Source organism: Staurois parvus, unplaced genomic scaffold, assembly GCF_062004578.1.
Source record: "Staurois parvus isolate SC_StPar_1 unplaced genomic scaffold, SC_StPar_1.0 ptg000234l, whole genome shotgun sequence".
NCBI lineage: Eukaryota > Metazoa > Chordata > Amphibia > Anura > Ranidae > Staurois > Staurois parvus.
Genome location: NW_028318030.1, coordinates 4,764,728 through 4,782,539, shown reverse-complemented (window position 1 = coordinate 4,782,539; position 17,812 = coordinate 4,764,728). Strand labels below are relative to the sequence as shown.

Here is a 17,812-nt window from a genome sequence, read left to right as displayed (position 1 = left end):
CAGATAACAGTACATACAAGCAAGCGTCGTCAGGCAGGCCGGGTCAATATCAATAGGGCAGGTAGGTACAGGGGGAGCAAGCGGAGATTGGTCAGGGTCACAAGCCAGGGATCAGAACAGGTAGCAAGCAGCGTGGTACAGAGGGTCAGACAGAGGGATGGTCAGGAGCGAGCCGGGATCAGAGCAGGAGAAGTCAGCAGTGGTTCAGAAACAGGATGCAGGACAGAAACAGGATACAGGGCCCAGGACAAACGCACACCAAGGCAGAGTCTGTGGGTCTGGCCATCCCTTAAATACCCCAGCATAATCAGTTCCAGGTGTTAGCTGGCTGCAAAGTTGAGTCTCTGATTGCTGGGAACACCCGCTGGCCAGCCCTGGTACTGCAGATCAAAAGGCAGGTGAGTCCCACCATAGCTGGCCAGTCCATTCCTGACAGGCTGAGTGGCGATCCGGGAAGTCAGCGTTGTGATTGCAGATGCAATGCAGAGATTCTATGAGGTGATGCCGTGGGTGCGAAGATCATATACCGTCGTACTTCCATCCATAAGACGGAACAACCTGCGAACCGGGAGCTTTATTGCCCTGACCCGCTGAGCAGCTTCTGGGATACCCAAGAGGCCCATGGCAGAGTGGCGGAGCGTAAGCAGCTTCAATTAAAGGCCATACAGAGGCCTATGTTAAAAAGTCCCCCCAGCAGCAGCGTGGGGAGACGACTATCAAGAGTCCAATGGCAGAGTGGCGGAGCGGAAGCAGCTTCAATTGAAGGCCATACACAGGCCTAGGTTAAAAAGTCCCCCCAGCAGCAGTGTGGGGAGACGACTATCAAGAGTCCAATGGCTGAGTGGCAATCCGGGAAGTCAGCGTTGTGCTTGCAGATGCAATGCAGAGATTCTATGAGGTGATGCCGTGGGTGCGAAGAAGATCATATACCGTCGTACTTCCATCCATAAGACGGAACAACCTGCGAACCGGGAGCTTTATTGCCCTGACCCGCTGAGCAGCTTCTGGGATACCCAAGAGTTTGGCTTCTGTGGGGAATATGGTTGAAAACTGAAACTTAAAGGCATGTTGACGGAAGGCACCAGTGTCAGTGCTCCGGAGGGAATATAGCTTCAAAGCTGACACTTAAAGGTATATCGACGGTCAGAGACCACAGGAAGTGGAGCCTGCGTCTTAAATCGACTGAATGTGGCAGACGTGAAACGTCTACGGGCCGTATATGAAACGGGTTGTTCCTCTTTCTGGAATAAGTGTTGGAAATGGCCACTCTTTTTGGTGTGGCGTTTTGTCTATTTAATTCCGATAACGGACTCTACTCCTCCGTGCAATCTAGTTACGAGACCCTGGGCAGGTCTGGATCCAATTTGTGGTAGAGACTGGTTTTGTTCAGCCATGCTTGAGCGAGTAATAACAGGTCTGTGCTGCCCTTTGGTGTCTGGCTTAATGCGCACAACACTGAACGTCCCAGCATTTGTCAACGATTTGCCGTTAAGTGATGCAAACCCGCTGAACCACGTTCATGAGGAGCCGGTACAGGGGGCCATGAATCAGTATGGACCTGGCAGCAGTGTGAGGAGACCCGAAAGTGGCACATGGCGCAGGGTGGCGGTGGAGGCAGCAGTATTCGGAAGACATACACAGGACTAGTTTAAAAAGCGGAAGCCGTCAGCAGCGTGAGCAGACGACAGAGGCACATGGCGCAGGGTGGCGGTGGAGGCAGCAGTATTAGGAAGCCATACACAGACCTAGGTTAAAAAGCGGAAGCCGTCAGCAGCGTGAGCAGACAACAGAGGCACATGGCGAAGGGTGGCGGTGGAGGCAGCAGTATTCGGAAGCCATACACAGGCCTAGGTTTAAAACTGGAACCCAGCAGCGTGAGCAGACGACAAAGACGCACATGTCAGAGGATGGATTTGGCAGCAGTATGAGAAGGCGGTACAGGGGCCCGTGGCACAGTGTGGTGATGGGGGCTACAGCAACTGGATGCCAGAAAGTGGCCGATAGGGCTATATACTGCATGGCGCATGGCACAACCTTCCTTGACGCAGAGCAGACACCATGTTCTTTCCGTTGTCGGTCAACATGGTTCTGATTTTCAGTTTGCGCGGAGACAGCCATCTGTCGATTTCTCTGTTCATTACACTCAGAAGTTCCTCCCCTGTGTGACTACGTTCGCCAAGGCATACCAGGTGCAGCACAGCGTGACACCGTTGCGCCCTGCACATGTGATATGCCGGTCGGGTAATGGGACTTGGCACGGGGGTGGCGGCTGAGGACACGGCGGAAGAAGAGGTGGTAGAGGCGGACATCTTTGCTGGACCAAGAACGTGCAAACGTGGAGGCAAAAGCGGCGTGACCTGTCCAAGTTGCTGGTGACATGTACTGTCCCTGACTGTAGTTACAGCTCCACACGTCGGCGCTGCCGTGCACTTTGGCAGAGACCGACATGCTCAAAGACTGGCCCACCATCTCTTCTACATGTGAATGCAGGGCTGGCACTGCCTTTTTGGCGAAGAAATGCCGGCTTGGCACTCTCCACCGCGGCTCGGCACAAGCCATCATTTCTCGGAAAGGTGCTGAGTCCACCACTTGGAAAGGGAGGGACTGCAGCACCAGCAACTTGGACAGGAGGACGTTCAGCTTCTGCACCGTCGGGTGCGTGCTCGCAAACTGTTGTCTCTTGGAAACGGATTCCAAGAAAGACTGCTGACGGAATCCGTGAAGAGGAGTAGCAGGAGAAGGAGCATCTGAACGAGCAGAAGATGCCAACGAGCGACAACTCCCCTCAGCAGAGGTGTTGGAGCCTTGACTGGCTGATAGAGGGCGATTGACGTCGGGTGACGGAGCAAGTAACGGAGCGGGTGATGGAGCGGGGGCTGGGGCAGGCAGAACCGCCGTATCTTTATCACGGTTTTCCCAGGCCACCGAATGGCGACGCTGCATATGCTGATGCAATGCTGTAGTCCCAACATTGGCCCCCTGGCCACGCTTGACTTTCTGGCCACATAGTCGACATACAGCTACGTTTACTTCCTCGGGCGGCTTGACAAAAAATTGCCACACCGCCGAGTAGGAAACTTTGCCCCCGCTACTCCTCACTGGCTGACTGCTACTTCCTCCGTGCACACCGGCACCACTACTGGCCGTGGTGGTAGGCTGCAGTGGAGCTGGTGTTCTACTCCGTGGCCGTTTGCCTCCACTGACACTGCTGCGACCCTGCTGCCTCCTGGGCAACCCACCGACTGTTTTGCTCGCTGGCAAGCTGGCACCCTCTTCTCCTGATGATGCGGAAGCAATAGCCTGATGACGACGAGGCTGCCAAGTGCGATCAGCCTCATCATCATCAATTAGGGTCTCCGCGTCACTACTAGCCCCCTCGGCTGCGTGTGGGTCAGGAGACAGACCTGTCTCTAGACCGGCTACCGAGCCACTCTCCTCGCCAGTACTTCTTCGCCTGGCTGCTGAAGAGGCGGATGTCTCCCCCCGTTCCTGACCGCCCTCTGTTAGCTCTTCCTCACTGTACAGTGGGGCTGAGCCCACAGCATGCGATACTTCGCTTGGTGAGGGAACACCAAAGGACAGGGGCAGGTCGAGGACACGTGATTTCAGTGGGCTTGCTCCCGGGCCATGCCAACTAACGGTTGTGTCTGACGTACCCACCGACCGTTGGCTGTCGGTGTCAGAGGTGACCTGGGAAGAGGAAGACGACCGAGTCAACCAATCGATGACGGCAGGGTTGTCGGTGGAGACACGACCGCTGGATGACACCGGGAGCACTGGCCTCTGGCTGCGACTAGTGCTGCCTCGACCCCTTCCTCTGCTGCCACGTCTGCTCGCTCCTGAAACATTGCCTCCTCTGTCACTCCTCTGCGTATTGTCTGACATACTCTTTAATTCAATAAGCACCCCAAAAATAAAACCGGATTTAACTCTTTGAACGTACAATAGTGGTTGTGAAGCAGAAAGTCAGTTTATTTAGCACAATCGGTCAATTGCAGCTTGCCGTTGGCTGTAAACTGTACGTTTATGTCACTGGAATGCACTAATCACCCAAAAAATATTACCGCCACCCGGCGTGTATATGGATTTAACTCTTTGAACGTATAATAGTGGTTGTGAAGCAGAAAGTCAGTTTATTGTACACAATCGGTCAATTGCAGCTTGCCGTTGGCTGGAAACTGTACGTTTAGGTCACTGGAATGCACTAATCACCCAAAAAATATTACCGCCAGCCGGCGTGTAAATGGATTTAACTCTTTGAACGTACAATAGTGGTTGTGAAGCAGAAAGTCAGTTTATTTAGCACAATCGGTCAATTGCAGCTTGCCGTTGGCTGTAAACTGTACGTTTATGTCACTGGAATGCACTAATCACCCAAAAAATATTACCGCCACCCGGCGTGTATATGGATTTAACTCTTTGAACGTACAATAGTGGTTGTGAAGCAGAAAGTCAGTTTATTGTACACAATCGGTCAATTGCAGCTTGCCGTTGGCTGTAAACTGTACGTTTATGTCACTGGAATGCACTAATCACCCAAAAAATATTACCGCCAGCCGGCGTGTAAATGGATTTAACTCTTTGAACGTACAATAGTGGTTGTGAAGCAGAAATTCAGTTTATTTAGCACAATCGGTCAATTGCAGCTTGCCGTTGGCTGTAAACTGTACGTTTATGTCACTAGAATGCACTAATCACCCAAAAAATATTACCGCCACCCGGCGTGTATATGGATTTAACTCTTTGAACGTACAATAGTGGTTGTGAAGCAGAAAGTCAGTTTATTTAGCACAATCGGTCAATTGCAGCTTGCCGTTGGCTGGAAACTGTACGTTTATGTCACTGGAATGCACTAATCACCCAAAAAATATTACCGCCAGCCGGCGTGTAAATGGATTTAACTCTTTGAACGTACAATAGTGGTTGTGAAGCAGAAAGTCAGTTTATTTAGCACAATCGGTCAATTGCAGCTTGCCGTTGGCTGGAAACTGTACGTTTATGTCACTGGAATGCACTAATCACCCAAAAAATATTACCGCCACCCGGCGTGTAAATGGATCTAACTCTTTGAACGTACAATAGTGGTTGTGAAGCAGAAAGTCAGTTTATTTAGCACAATCGGTCAATTGCAGCTTGCCGTTGGCTGGAAACTGTACGTTTATGTCACTGGAATGCACTAATCACCCAAAAAATATTACCGCCACCCGGCGTGTAAATGGATGTAACTCTTTGAACGTACAGTAGTGGTTGTGAAGCAGAAAGTCAGTTTATTTAGCACAATCGGTCAATTGCAGCTTGCCGTTGGCTGGAAACTGTACGTTTATGTCACTGGAATGCACTAATCACCCAAAAAATATTACCGCCACCCGGCGTGTAAATGGATCTAACTCTTTGAACGTACAATAGTGGTTGTGAAGCAGAAAGTCAGTTTATTGTACACAATCGGTCAATTGCAGCTTGCCGTTGGCTGGAAACTGTACGTTTCTGTCACTGGAATGCACTAATCACCCAAAAAATATTACCGCCAGCCGGCGTGTAAATGGATTTAACTCTTTGAACGTACAATAGTGGTTGTGAAGCAGAAAGTCAGTTTATTTAGCACAATCGGTCAATTGCAGCTTGCCGTTGGCTGGAAACTGTACGTTTATGTCACTGGAATGCACTAATCACCCAAAAAATATTACCGCCACCCGGTGTGTAAATGGATCTAACTCTTTGAACGTACAATAGTGGTTGTGAAGCAGAAAGTCAGTTTATTTTGCACAATCGGCAAACTGCAGCACCAACTGTGCACGACAGCCACCAAAAAAAAAAAGGGTGTATGTCACTTTAAATTTTCGATTCTTTGATAGCTGTGGCCCTAAGTAACGATTCTGTGTCCCTGAGTAACGATTCTGTGTCCCGGAGTAACGATTCTGTGGCCCTAAAGTCTCTGTGGCCCTAACTCTGTCCCTTAATACACACAGGTCTGTCTCTCTTGAATGACCGGAGGCTAATGGAGAATTCTAAGATGGCCGCGATTTATAGCTCCACCATTACACAGTGCTGGCTGGCTGCTGATTGGCTAATGCGATCACATGTCATGAATGCATTATGGGTCAGCGCGCCTTGTCTGCGCGCCTTCCCAGAGATCCCCGCCCCATCTTCTCTGTCCATTTTCTTCGTCGCCACACATGTCGCCGCCATTTTTGGGAAAATTCGATTTGTGCATCCGAAGTTTGCTAATCTTCGGATTCGTCGCGAATAGAATTTTTCCAAATCTTCGGAACGAATTCCACTTCGTCATGTTCGATTCGCTCATCTCTAATCATAACCATAATTAATAATGCCTTTTAAAGAGCGTTTAAACCCAGGAAGAGGGTCTTTCTGTAATAGGGAATAGGTAGTACGGTCATTCAGAATGTTGTCAACTTCTGCAATATAATCCGTTTTGTTGAGGACTACTACCCCACCTCCCTTGTCCGCTGGCCTAATCACTAAATCTTTCTTTTCTAAGAGTGGTTTCATTGCCTAATAATTACCTGATCCATCATGGGCGTTTGATTGGTAAATTTGCCAGTTCCTTGGGGACCTTATCTTTAAACAGATTTACATATGAATGTGTTTGTGGAGGTGGGTTATAGGTAGAAGCGTTTCACAAGTTAGAATGTGTATAAATATCTGTGGCAGCGTTACTGGTAATAGGGTTATTGGCAAATATCTCTTTAAAGACAATTGCCTTGCAAATTTGTGCACATTCATGTATGCTTGAAACTTATTAAGTTTGTTAGCAGGTGCAAGTTTAAGACATTTGTCCAGTAAACGCAGCTCATCTTTGGTTAAATTAGTATTGCTCAGGTTAAAATATTCCCTTTCCAACTATATCTTCCTTTTCTTTATTGTGTCTGTTTGTCCTCCTCCCTCCTCTCTTTCCTCTACGGTGTCTCTCCTTTTGCGTATTCTCCCTTCCCCTAAAAATGGCTGTCGGGAGTTAAAGTTATTAGTGTGGTAATTATTATTCCACACAGGAGTAGAGGGAGGTGCTCTGTATATATGGGGTTGGTTAGCCTTAGCTGGACCCCGCCATGGTTGCCTTGTATGGGACTGATATGGTAGCCTTCTGTTATGACGTGGGGAAGGGTGATAGGCATTGACTCGTTGGTCCCCGTACTGTGGGTCTTAAAGCTGAAATCCATTATGGGATTTCCTGTGAGGGGTATTACCATTAGAATGGATGTTTCTGTAAGGTGTATTCACATTAGGGTGCCAGCGTGAATCCCTGGATCCTATGTTCTTGTCATGAAAGTCATGAAGGGGTTCGTATCTATTATGAGTAGGTATGTGATAATGTTGGAACTGCTTAGTCTTAGGTCTATCCATGTTAAAATTATTCATATATGTTGGTTGAGGTCTAGGCCTTGACGTGAGGGATTTAGGGATAGGGATGGATGGAGCAGGGGGACATTCTTTTGTCTTCTGCCAGTTGAACACTGATTGGTCAGAATAGTCATTATGATCCCTCTGATATTTTTTCTTTTTCTTAATTTTGTGCTCTCTTTCCACCCCTTCCATGTGTGATTTCAATTTATCTGATTCAGTTTTATAACTGTCATTACCTTTAAAAGGTGCAAGTTTTTCTCTTACTAGATTAATTTCTAAAATCTAAATGGACAAGTTTCTTCTTTTTACGTAAAATCAGAAACTTGAGGAGATCAATATCAGCGTTATTAAAAAATTGATACCATTCTAAGTGGCTACAGGTATCATCTGAATCAGGGGGAACATCCCAACGCAGAGATCTGGGTACCATCTGCTCTTTGACATATTTGTCTAGGAATGAGACGTCCCATAGTGTTTTTATTTCTGCCGTGGTAAGATTCTTTAGATGCAAAAATAGATCTTTAAGGTCATTTGTATCATAATAATACATTCTAAAGGCGGATCCGGTATTATCTAATATTCTTCCAGAGAGACCGGAAATGATCCTCCGCAAAGCTACTATTAGACATACACTTGCACCCAACATAGTGGATCCTCCTAAAAATATTTAATTGTTCACTGACCTTGAAGGTTTCCACCCCTGTAATAGATGTATTATTTGCAAGTGTAACAACACATGGAGACATAGAATTGATTCTTTTACCTCACATATTACCAGGAAAACATATAATATTAAGAAGTTTACACAATGTTACAGTAGACACGTTTATTTATTGCAATGCCCTTGCCACAAACAATATGTAGGCCGGACCACTAGAAGGCTATGAGATCATTTGCGTGAACATGTATCCAACATTAAAAAAGGATTTAGAGAACACTCTCTATCCAATCATTATTGGATACACCATAATAAGGACCCTTCTTCCCTTAAGTTCACGGGAATCAACATCATTACCCCACATTGGAGGGGCACTAGTAAAATGCGTGCGGTTTCACAGGCAGAAACCAAGTGGGTGTTTGAACTCAATACTTTGCACCCATTGGGACTGAATATAGAAATAGATGTGAATTGCTTTATTGCTAATAGTTGAGATTCAGAATCTTGATCCTATTTTCATTATTTCACTTTCTTTTAGCCAAACCTGCTTTCTGGTCTATCCTATTCTATTTTTATTTTATTTATTTATATATGGATATTAACTTATTTATCGGGATCTTATATGATATTATTATTATTATTATATTTAATATTAGAATGATGTATCATTGCCTTTTTAGCATCATGATTTTTGTTTTCACCTCTATACGATTCATATTTTATGCAGTATTATCCAATAGCATCAGTTTTATCTTTTTAGTACCATGTTTCTCACCCTCTGGTTAATCATTTCTTATCTATGTGGAAATATTTATCATGTTTATCCATTTTATATGAGGTCATGGACCATAGTTTAGTCATTTTATACTGCATATATGGCCAATTTCAGATTTTATACTATTTAATATATTTATAATTTTTATTCTATGTTTACCTGATATCAGGATTGTTTTTAGCATATCCATTTTGGCGTGAATTTTTTTATCTAGACCAATTTTTGAATAACATTTTTTTTATGTTATACTTTTTATAACACGCTGATATAAAATACAGCCTGTTTTATGTATCACTATATAATTCATTTATATATATGCTGCGGATCTGCAAGCTGTTGTTACCTATCACTCTCTATTACCATTCTTGGTGCATAAGTGACAGTTTTTTCCCCATCAATTTAGACTAACATCCTTTACAATTTCTGCCCATAACGGCAGACTAATGGCCGCTGTTTACATCCACGGCGAGTGCAGACTAATCAGACAGTTGTTTTCCTCAAACAGCTTGTGTTAACAGGGCTTTTACCAATGGCAATATGGCGTTTTCGGGGACGCGCATGCGAACTGTGCGGACTCCAACAAAATGGTGGCAGCGTAATGCGCATGCACCATTTCCCCTATATATAGACAGGATGTCAGTCACGCTGCTGTCGGTCTCCCTTCTGATGATGTGCCATTGCACGAAAGGCCTTTGGAGGAACCTAACAGAGCGTGATGTCACTGCCGCCGGACCTACGAGGGAACCCTGCGGACATCTTTATTAGGGTTAGTGCTGCATACTCTGCATTCATTGGAGTTTTGTACATATACTACCCTGTGAATTTTAATTATTTGATCACCATTAAAATATTTTGAAATACTACACTATGGGCACCTGTTTCTTGGCTCCCTATTGGAGCTATTAAGCTTGCAGGTCACCGCCAATGATTTCCTACTACCAGAGGAAGGGAGCCCTGTACTCTGGCTAAGCACCTATTCATCCTTAAGGGGACCTCTGGATCCAGCAGATTCCAACTATTTCCCAAGGCTTCATGACCATTCCATAGATGGAAGTTCACCTATTTGTCCCGCCTATCTAGAGTCTTCCTGATGGTTATAATATTATATGCGCATTACCTATGCGCTTCCGGTGAGTGCACACTTTTACTACTGGTTCCTGTCACAAGTCTACTCTATATCTGCTGCTGAATTTATTAACCTTTGGATTTATCACATGAACTAATTTAATATATTTTCATATCACTGGACTCCTTTATGCATTATTTACTTTTATTATTGGATATTCATTTATCATATTTATTTATTTATTAGCGCTGCACCTATACTTCTATTGATTCATTTGGAGGTCTATTTTGGTACCTTTTGGTGTTTCAGTGGCTATTTTAAGGAGCACTCACTATATATACTACATCTATCTTTTCAACATATCTTAACAGGCAAACCTTAGACCTTGTTTAAAATAGTGCCTACAGATAAAGGTGATTTACTGCAACAAATGACAGATAACACTGATATAGTGTATCCATTTTCATGATCTAAATAAACAAAAATGATTTGTCAAATGGAAAAAGTAAATCTGGTGTTACAGATTACATGCTAATAATTAGAACTTCTTTAGGGAGGTGGAACCTGTCTTACTTAGACCTCAAACATCAAGGGTTTTCTTTGCTATTGGAATGTGTAGTGTCATTGTGTCAATATCAATAGAGTGCTCTAAGGCCCTCACAGAAAGAAGGTTGTTGATCCCTATGAGTCTGGCAAGGGATTTTTAAAAGATTGTTAAATGATTTGAAATCATTCATTCCACTAAAGAAAATGATGTAGAAGTGGCATTTCACACAACTACAAATTTTTTGGGAAATCCCTCCAAACAATTAGTACCACCATTAAATACTCTTGTATATAAAAATATCCTAATTTTATTCAGCCAGTTAAAATCAAACATTAAAAAGGAATATTTATTGAACGTTGGTGACATTACACAGCTCTCATACATGGATATCACCCATAACATACAAAGATAGTTCCAACCATTGGTTACAATCAAAAGGATGGAAGATGGGGTTTTCACATCCAACATGTTCCACAGGTCAACGCCTTCTTCTTCAGGAAAGGCAAAAGTTTTATCCTTATTTGTAACATAAATGGATTTTACTTTCCAATATCATATAGTAGCTATAATGGCACCTCTATACTCCAAAACATACAGCCTACCTAGAATAGCAGCAGCATGCTCAAAGATTAAAGTGTTACTAAACCCAGGACCCTGCAGTCTCTATATCTGGTCTCCCACAATACACAGAACATGGAAGTGCAATTATTTTAGTAAATATAAACTGCTAAATCCCTTTTCTCATCAGCAATATATAGCAGTCTTGTGACTTCTAGCAGTTTCCAGCAGAGCTAAAGCGTGTAGAAGGAGTTTTTATTTTGCTCTAGGAGGATGCAGGACCCTTCACCCTCTGTCTGGACAGTGCTGATTGGCCCTGTGCTGATCACATGCACTCTCCCAAGAAAAAAAAAATGTCTCTAACAACACACACCAAACTGAGCATGTGCAGAGTGAATCCACATGATATGTCTCATCAGGAGTTAAGAGGGGAACACTGGAAGTAAGGGAGCATCAGAGAAATCAGGATCAAACAGCCTTTTTACGCAATGCAGAGGATTAACCCGTTAGGTTCCACAGTGGGTATAACAAGCAGGCTTTACTGCATATACAGACTGATTTTGCTGTTGTGGGTTTAGTAGCACTTTAACCCCTTTCACGCCGAGCGTACACAAATATGCGGCCTTTTGGCGGCTGGGCCTTGACACCGAGTGGCCGCATATTTGTGTACCGTTTGTAAACAAACATGTGCTGAAAGCACGCGCCCTCAAACCAACTACTGGGGCCCAGCAGACATCTATTTAGGTTGCATTCCCACTACGATAGAGTAAATACAGTATATTTATTTATAGTACAACCAAGACAGGTCTTTACCATTTTCACAGATCTAAGAGCTTTATTAGCTTGAATTTCTATAGGTGCTACACTTGTGGGACAGCCTAGAATGCAGGGACAGGCCATGGAGGAGTACTAATCGGCCCAATCAGCAAGTAAGGCAATAATGAATATACTCCTAAATCATCATTTTAATAGTGGTGGACTCATAGGGGGAGATTTACTAAAACTGGAGCACTCAGAATCTGGAGCAGCTGTGCATGGTAGCCAATCAGCTTCTAAATTCAGCTTAATCATGTATTCTTTGAAAATAAAGAGAAACACAGGCCCCTCTGTATTTAAAAGTATTCCTTACCATATTCACAATAAATGTGAATTGATGTAAATGGCAGTGCGTCGTCACATCATGACATCATAATGCAGTGCGTCTCAACTTCATCATGTATGCGATCGCAGTGAAATCATCATGCTGGTGTCAGTTTGGCGCCAATCTACTTGGAAATGAGAGGTGACTCAGAGCAATGAGGAGTCATATAAAAGTGGCTGGCTTACACTTTTTACATTTGTATGGAAGCAGGTGAGATCTGTGAGGACACTGGGGATGTGCAGAATGGAGGACAAAAGGTATATATAATCTCTCAATAATTGTTTATATGGCCAATAATTTGGGAATTTTACTGGGGACTCTTAGTATGGTCTATTGCTTCTATGGTGGGGCTACTTTGAGGTTTAGTGGTGTTTTTTCCTCTCTATTAGTACAAATTATTGTATGAGCTCACCTTTATTGAGATGATTGTTTGTGAATATGGTAAGGAAAACTTTTAAATACAATAGGAACTGTATTTCTTTTTATTAATATACGCATGTGCCACTATTAAAAGGATTATTTAGGAGCATATTTATTTTTGCCTTACTTGTTGATTGGGCCGATTAGTACTCCCCCATATGGCCTGTCCCTACATTCTGGGTTGGCTTAATTGATGATTTGTGAAAATTGTAAAGGTAAGACCTGTGCTGGGTGTACTATAAATAAATATATATACTCTATTGCAGTGGAAATACTTCCTATATAGGATGATCTTTGTTTTGAGACACCTCCCCTTCCTTTTGGTTAAGGCTCAACACCTGGATCCATTCTTCCATAAAAGTGCCTTCTCTCTCTTGGTTTTAATTTTTGCATGTTGTTGCTGTTCTAGATAGGCTGTATGTTTTGAAGTATCGAGGTGCCATTGTAGCTACTATATGATATTGGAAAGTACAATCTACCTATTTATGGTACAGATAAGTATAAAACTTTTGTCTTCCTGAAGAAGCACTCATTGATCTGTGAAACGCCTTGAATGTGAACGCCATCTTCCATCCTTTTGATTGTAATGGTTGAAACGATCTATGCACATCAATAGAGATATCCATGTATGAGAAATGTGTAATGTTTACAACATGAGCATTGCATATTCCTTTTTAATGTTTCATTTTAACTGAATGAATAAAATATGGATATTTTTATATACAAGAGTATTTAGTCCTAATAGGTTTGTTTGGAGGGATTTCACTACAATCTAATATTAGAGGACGTGGTACCTATAGAAAAATTATTTAAGCTTTTTTATTACCATTCCCATTTCTATTTTGTTTTTTTTGAACTGCTAATTTGTCTAGGGCTGTCAAGCATTTAATCACTAGGCATTCAGATAACTATTGCAACAGCTGGGGGTCAAAGTGTATGCGTCTACAATCAGAAAGAGATTGTTCCAATTAAACCTGCATCAGAGGTTTGTTAAAAAACCTCTTTGCTGTCCATAAATGAATATTAGAGCAGGATTACAGTCTGTACAAGCAAAGACCAAGCTTTCTCGAACAATGTGCTGAAGACTAGTCAATTGAAGAGCTGTTTGGTCACAGTAAAAGTTTGACAAAAAATGAGGACAATATTTCAGAAGAACCTCATAACAACTCTGAAGCATAGTGCTGAAAATGTTATGGTATGCTTTGCTGCTTCAGGGCCTGGATATATATCCTGGATCATCAAATGCCAAATGTGCAAATGTCTACAAAAAGTAATTTTTTGCTACAGGAGGCTATACCAACTTTTTTCCACAGTAAGCTATTACTAAACCAACAACTTGGTTTTACCCATCGACAATGACATTGTGAGTTCTACTACATTATGCAAAAATCACCCTAATCTCTGACAGCTTTACTACACTTCAGGCTCTTTTTGGCATCCAGTTTCCAAGTCAGACTATACTAAATAATACAGACAGCTTTATTAAGTGTTCTTGCATAGCAAGGAACACTTATTGTTATCTCACATATATATTCTTATTCTTATTATAGCCATATTTGCCACGCTAACTCCTCCCACAGTTTTTACACTACAAATACAAGTAATATATCAAAACGTGCGGATTGTTCCCAATCGGATTGCTATTACTTTGTGTAACGTTTTGCCGAATCGTTCAAGAAATATCGCGGTTTTTGCGGCGAAATTTTCCCATAGGAATGCATTGAGCAGCAGAGCACAGCTAGAGTGTGCAAAGGACAAATCAGAACATGATTTGTAAACTGCCATCACTCTGCCATTTTCAAGCCCACCTACACATATCTTATATCAAAACGTTCAGCTAACCCTGCTGTCACTAAAAATGTTCACGGCTAGGACATACTCCTGATAGTTTTCACAATATGACCATTTGTTTGGACCTCACCCCTCCCATTGACTTTCATTGAAACTCCACTTTAGACACAAGAAATTTTAAGGGATATTTTTAAACTGCGACTGTGCCTTCATTTTTTATCTTTCAGAGACATACTATACATCAAAATTTAGGTCTGTTTCTTGTGATTGTCACAATATAAACCTTTTCACGGTAGCATTTATACTTTTAAAACTACAAGCGTTTGAAAATGGCAATCGCCAGTGAACTTGGCAAGTTTAAACAGCCTGTTTAGAGCAGAGCTTCTCACACACCTGTGACTGACTGAGTCACAGGTGCAAGCAAAGGTCACTCAGGGGGCAGCTGAGTCACATTAGAGTGAGAAGTGAGAAAGCTACAGTGTGGAAGGCAAAATCAGAACATGATTTGTAAACTGCCATCACTGTGTCATTTTCAAGCCCACCTACACATATCTTATATCAAAACGTTCAGCTAACCCTGCTGTCACTAAAAATGTTCACGGCTAGGACATACTCCTGATAGTTTTCAGAATATGACCATTTGTTTGCACCTCACCCCTCCCATTGACTTTCATTGAAACTTCACTCACAGCCACCTGAAATGTTAAGGGACGTTTTTAAACTGCGACTGTGCCTTCATTTTTAATATTGCAGAGACATACTATATATCAAAATTTAGGTCTGTTTCTTGTGATTGTCACAGTATAAACCTTTTCACAGTAGCATTTATACTTTTAAAACTACAAGCGTTTGAAGATGGCAATCGCCAGTGAATTTGGCAAGTTTGAGCAGCGTGTTTAGAACAGAGCTTCTCACACACCTGTGACTGACTGAGTCACAGGTGCAACCAAAGGTCACTCAAGGGGCAGCTGAGTCTCATTAGAGTGAGAAGTGAGAAAGCTACAGTGTGGAAGGCAAAATCAGAACATGATTTGTAAACTGCCATCACTCTGTCATTTTCAAGCCCACCTACACATATCTTATATCAAAATGTTCAGCTAACCCTGCTGTCACTAAAAATGTCCACGAATGCCAGTAGTGTACCGCGCTCCAATATATTCTACCGTATGTGATATAATGAATTCATAAGTGTACCACCAATAATCAAATAATTACATCAATTAATTATACTTAAATATATGATTTGTGTAAATATATAAAATAAATTAATTTATCAATGTGAAAAAACAAAAACTATGAATGAAAAATATAAATAAAAAATAAAAAATATTTGCAGTGGGAATGACAGTTCCTTCTGTATAAATGAGATGGTGTTATTATTCAGTCTGGATAAAAATAAAATTAAAATAAAAATAAAATTAAAATAAAAATAAAATTAAAAATTAAAATTAAAATAAAATAAAAAATAAAATAAAAATAAAATTAAAATTAAAATAAAAATAAAATTAAAAATAAAATTAAAATAACATAAAATAAAAATAAAATTAAAATAAAATTAAAAATAAAATTAAAATTAAAAATAAAATTAAAATTAAAATTAAAATTAAAATTAAATTAAAATAAAAATAAAATTTAAAATAACATAAAATAAAATTAAAATAAAAATAAAATTAAAATTAACATAAAATTAAAATTAACATAAAATTAAAATTAAAAATAAAATTAAAATTAAAATTAAAATTAAAAATAAAATTAAAATAAAAATAAAATAAAAATAAACATAGACATGAACATAAACATAAACATAAAAATAAAATTAAAATAAAAATAAATAATTGATATCCCGGATAAGACACTATGTTTCTTTTCCCTTCTCTGTATGTTCCATATATGGAGGACTAAGCCAAGCAGCCAGTGGAGAAAGTCTCACTGAGAAGGCTGTGCTGAGGAGAGAGGAGAGAGGAGAGAGAGGTTCACGCAGTGGACACAGACTCATCACACTATCCAGACTGAATAATAACACCATCTCATTTATACAGAAGGAACTGTCATTCCCACTGCAAATATTTTTTATTTATATTTTTCATTCATAGTTTTTGTTTTTTCACATTGATAAATTAATTTATTTTATATATTTACACAAATCATATATTTAAGTATAATTAATTGATGTAATTATTTGATTATCGGTGGTACACTTATGAATTCATTATATCACAAAAGGTAGAATATATTGGAGCGCGGTACACTACTGGCATTTATGATTAATATTTATACACCTAGAGAGGGTGCGATTAGTACCTGGCGATCTAATATTTAATTAATACTAATTTTAGCACGCAATTAATTAATTCGTAATATTTTATTATTTATATCTTTTTCACATATATTTTTTTATAATTTTTTATGTATGATATCAATTAACAATAGAGTTTATATATAGAAAGAAAACTCCTAGTGGCTCACAAGTAACTATCCAACTTTTTATAAAAATGTTCACGGCTAGGACATACTCCTGATAGTTTTCACAATATGACCATTTGTTTGCACCTCACCCCTCCCATTGACTTTCATTGAAACTCCACTCTAGATACCTGACATTTTAAGGGATGTTTTTAAACTGCGACTGTGCCTTCATTTTTAATATTGCAGAGACATACTATATATCAAAATTTAGGTCTGTTTCTTGTGATTGTCACAATATAAACCTTTTCACGGTAGCATTTATACTTTTAAAACTACAAGCGTTTGAAGATGGCAATCGCCAGTGAAGATGGCAAGTTTAAAAAGCCTGTTTAGAACAGACATGCTGACATTCCTCTCAGAGTGAGTTGTCATAGCAACCCAGCTGTCTCAGCACAGTGAGCCTACTCCGCCCACTCCAGGTGCAGCAACCAAAGGTCACTCAAGAGGCAGATGACTCACCAGGCTGGACTGTGAGCTTCAAAATACAAGCTGAAATGCATTTCTCACTATCAGGCTTGCAATGTGCCCTGCTTACATTTCATCAATCATTTGGTAAAGGATGCGGCAAGAACTCTTTACACAATTTCCCCAGAAATTGTAGATTTTCTAGTTAAACTTTAAACTTACACTTTAAAGTGGTTCTAAAGGCAGAACGTTTTTTTTACCTTCAAGTGATTGTAAAGGTTTTAATTAAAAAAAAAAACAAAAAACATGTCTATACTTACCTGCTCTGTACAGCCCGGATCCTCCACTGGCGCTCCTGACCACTCCCCTCCTATCAGGTGCCCCCACAGCAAGCAGCTTGCTATGGGGGCACCCAAGCATGTGCACTTCCCAGCCGCAGCTCTGTGTGTCCATTTACACATGGATTCCCAGCTCGGCCCCGCCCCCTCTCTCTTCTCATTGGCCAATGACTCCCGCTGCTATCTTGACAAATGAGAAGAGGTAGTCCTGGGATAGCTGAGACACCAGTGTACTTCGCTGAACCGAGAGGGGGCCTAGGTGAGTGTTTGGGGGGGCTGGGGAGGATG

The 17,812-nt window shown here is 41.3% G+C and overlaps 1 protein-coding gene across 4 annotated transcripts in view; it reads right to left on the bottom strand.

Annotated features, from left to right (window-relative positions):
* The window catches only part of RASSF4 (Ras association domain family member 4), a 418,821-nt gene that overhangs the window by 181,345 nt on the left and 219,664 nt on the right, over window positions 1-17,812 (bottom strand). The window lies entirely within an intron of this gene.